Source organism: Otolemur garnettii, unplaced genomic scaffold (genome assembly GCF_000181295.1).
Source record: "Otolemur garnettii isolate 467f Iridium unplaced genomic scaffold, OtoGar3 scaffold00006, whole genome shotgun sequence".
NCBI lineage: Eukaryota > Metazoa > Chordata > Mammalia > Primates > Galagidae > Otolemur > Otolemur garnettii.
This window is the reverse complement of record NW_003852401.1, coordinates 20,613,145-20,616,968: the sequence shown is the minus strand read 5'-3', so window position 1 is coordinate 20,616,968 and position 3,824 is coordinate 20,613,145. Positions and strand designations below refer to the sequence as shown.

The 3,824-nt window shown below is 38.2% G+C and overlaps 1 pseudogene across 1 annotated transcript; it reads left to right on the top strand.

Annotated features, from left to right (window-relative positions):
- Positions 1 to 333: 333 nt before the first annotated feature.
- On the top strand, positions 334 to 2,799 carry LOC100944459 (annotated as a pseudogene). Its single transcript, XR_152927.3, has 2 exons — positions 334 to 449; positions 745 to 2,799. The product of XR_152927.3 is annotated as an F-actin-capping protein subunit alpha-1-like (transcript).
- The last annotated feature ends 1,025 nt before the right edge of the window (positions 2,800 to 3,824 follow it).

The following is a 3,824-nucleotide window of genomic DNA, read 5'->3' as shown; positions in this document are numbered from 1 at the left end:
AGCACCAGGCATTTTTAAGAGGTGAAACTTTTTAGTATGACACTATAATAGTGGATACATGTCATTGATACATTGTCAAAACACATAGAATATACATAACCAAGAGTGAACCCTAACGTATGCTATAGACTCTGGGCAATGGTGGTATGTCAAGGTAGGTTCCTCAATTGTAACAATACTCCAGTGCAAGATATTGATAATGGGAAAGGCTATGCATGTATAGAAGCAAGGGACATTTTGGAAACAGCAAGGGAATTTTGCTGTGCACTTAAAGTCTATTTTTTTGCCAGCCTGCCTCGCACCCCGTAGCCAAGCTGGGCCAGAGCAGCCAAGATGGCCAACTTCAAGGATCAGGTGTCCGATAAGAAGGTACGCATAGCTGCTAAATTCATCACTCATGCACCCCCAGGGGAATTTAATGAAGTATTCAGTGATGCTTGGCTACTACTTAATAATGACAATCTCGGCTCGGCGCCTATAGCTTAACCAGCTAAGGCGCCAGCCACGTACACCTAAGGTGGCGGGTTCGAATCCCCAGCCCAGACCCGCCAAACAACAATGACGGCTGCAACCAAAAAATAGCTGGGTGTTGTGGCGGGCGCCTGTGGTCCCAGCTACTTGGGAGGTGGAGGCAGGAGACTCACTTGAGCCCAGGAGTTGGAGGTTGCTGTGAGCTGTGATGCCATGGCACTCCACTCAGGGGGACAGCTTGAGGCTCTGTCTCAAAAAAAATAAAAAATAAAAAAATAATGACAATCTCCTCAGGGAAGGGGCAGCACATGCATTTGCCCAGTATAACATGGACCAGTTCACACTTCATGGACAGTTCACAAGGTGAAGATAGAAGGATATGAAGATCAGGTCTTAATTACAGAACACAGTGACCTGGGTAATAGCAGATTTTTAGAGCCAAGAAACAAAATTTCCTTTAAGTTTGATCACTTACAGAAAGAAGCAAGGGACCCCCAGCCAGAAGAAGTAGATGGAGGTCTGAAGTCTTGGAGAGAATCCTGTGATAGTGCTTTAAGAACCTATGTGAAAGATCATTATTCCAATGGCTTCTGTACTGTTTATGCTAAAACTATAGATGGGCAGATAAAATAAACTACAGATTATTATTGCATGTATTGAAAGCCACCAGTTTCAACCTAAAAACTTCTGGAGTGGTCGTTGGGAGATTAGAGTGGAAGTTCACTGTCATACCACCTACAGCCCAGGTGGTTGGAGTGCTTAAGACTCAGGTTCACTATTATGAAGATGGCAATGTTCAGTTGGTTAGTCATAAAGATGTGCAGGATTCAATAACTGTTTCAAGTGAAGTTCAAACTGCCAAGGAGTTTATTAAAATCATAGAGAATGTAGAAAATGAGTATCAGACAGCAATTAGTGAAAACTATCAAACAATGTCAGATACCACATTCAAGGCTTTGCGCCGGCAGCTTCCAGTTACCCGCACCAAAATCGACTGGAACAAGATACTCAGTTACAAGATTGGCAAAGAAATGCAGAATGCTTAAAGGCTGAATGTAGGATTCTTCAGTATGTGGAAAGAAAAAGGATTCAACATGTGGTCATATGATAAATAAGTGATTTATAAACAAGAGTGATATTTTGCTAGGGCTTTCAAAGTCATCAGGTTTTCTAGCCTCATTGGAATACTGTTGAACTTGTAGCATTGTCCTGATTCTTCTGTGTTCTCTGCTTTGTAATTTTTTGTTATCACTAGACCTACTTGTAAATTTTTTTGTTGTTGTTAATTTTGCTACATTTAATGTTAGAGAAAGAGGTTTATCCTGGAGTCATTTTATCATTTAGAAAATATTCCTAGCCATGAAGCCTTGTTACTGATTTGGACAAGGTAATAATGTTTAGTACTTTTCTACCCCTGTCATTTAAAGACCTTCAGTGGTTTTTACTTACCCACCCACAGCTAGAGAGGCTGTGCTATACAAGCTATAGCTAAACGGAAGACACGTTCACCCTTCTCCCTCCAAATGCTTTGATCATCATTTATTAGCATCTCATAACAGTAGTTTTCCAAAGTTTGGATTAGGACTTCTCAGGTCCTTTTGGGAGGCAAAGGAAGTTTTCTGGAAATTCCACTACAGCCAGCTTCTCTGGGGAACTTGTTTTTAAATCCAAAGACTTGAACCACAGTCCCGCACGTGAACATGTTAGGTTCTTCCCTTCCCTCGTTGTCGTCTTCTCATCTAGTACCATTGTAGCTACCGACATCTGCATTTTTAGAAAAGTTTTACCCCTTTATTTTTTGTAAACATTTTAAAACTACTGGCATACTGTGGATGTAGTAAAATATAAAACTTGAAAAATGCAGATGTTGAAGGAATCTTGTGCTTTAATATTTTATGGCAGGATTGTGCTGTAAGCAAATGCATCAAACAACTATATAAATCACAAACAGAAACTAAAAATGAACCAAAGTGAAAAGGAAACTTCCAGGCAGCATCTTTCTATTGTAACCTGTTATTTAAGGAAATACTACTGATTCCTTCTGAATAGGATGTAAAACTTGTTCCAAATTACTCTTCCTCAGTCCTGCCTGCCAAGAACTCAAATGTAACTGTGATAATGCAACCCTCCCCAGGTATATTGGCAGGTATGTGTGTGATCTCAGAATGCACAGGTGACATAGATAGGGTATGACAGCTGGTAATGGTGGATTCATTTACATAGTTTACACTTCTATGACCAGGCCTTAAGGGAAGGTCCGCTTTTTAAAAACCAACCAAGTAGTGTCTTCTTAAATCTCCAAATACATGTCAAAAAAGGAGGGTATTTCTGCTTAAACTTTGTTTTTGCTCAGTAATACAGTCAAGCAAGTTTGTTTCCAAGTGACCCATTGAGCTGTGTGAGCATTTTTTATTTCAAATAAAATATATTTGTATTATAAAAAAAAATAAAAAACAAAAAAATAAAGTATTTTTTTTAATGAAGTAAAATATAAAGTCTATTTTCTTTTATTTTGAGATAGGATCTGCTTTGTTTCTCAGGCTAGGGGTGCAGTGGCTTGATCCTAGCTTTACTGCAACATTCAACTCCGGTCTCAAGTGATCCTCCCACCTCAGCCTCACAAAGTGCTGAAATTATAGCCAAGGCACTGGGCTAAAAGTATGTTCAAAGAAATAAGGTAAAAAATAAAGCCTATTTTGAAAAAATAAAAAAAAAGTGTATTAAAATATATATAATAGAACCATGTAAATACTAGAAAAATCATGAGAATTCTTTAGCTTCTGTGTAATGAAAGCTTTCTATGTATGCATAAGTCAAATCTAGAGACAATAAAGGGTAAGATCAATAAATTTACTGAACAAAAATAATTTTTTATACATACAAAAAAAAGCCAAAAGACAACTGAAAACTAGGAGAAAATATTGTAACATATTCTTGGGAGAGAATTCTTGGATCTCTGCATTCCTATATTTCTTTCTGCATATGCCAAGACCACAAGGCCCTGACCATATTTTTACCTGGACTAGCTTTAAAATACTCTAGAAATAAAAGAGGGGGAGAGAAGAAATAAAACAAAGTAGCAAAATGTTGATAAATGTTGAAACTGGGCAATGGTATACAGAGATTATTTATACCATTCTCTTTGGTGTATGCTTGAAATTTTCAAAAATTGAGAAAAAATTAACAATGTATACATTTATCATTTGACTCAAAGATCTCACTGCTAAGAAACTCTACCCCTAAAACTTATTTTCATTTTTTTTTGAGACAGAGCCTCAAGCTGTCCCCCTGGGTAGAGTGCCATGGCATTACAGCTCACAGCAACCTCCAACTCCCGGGCTCAAGCGAGTCTC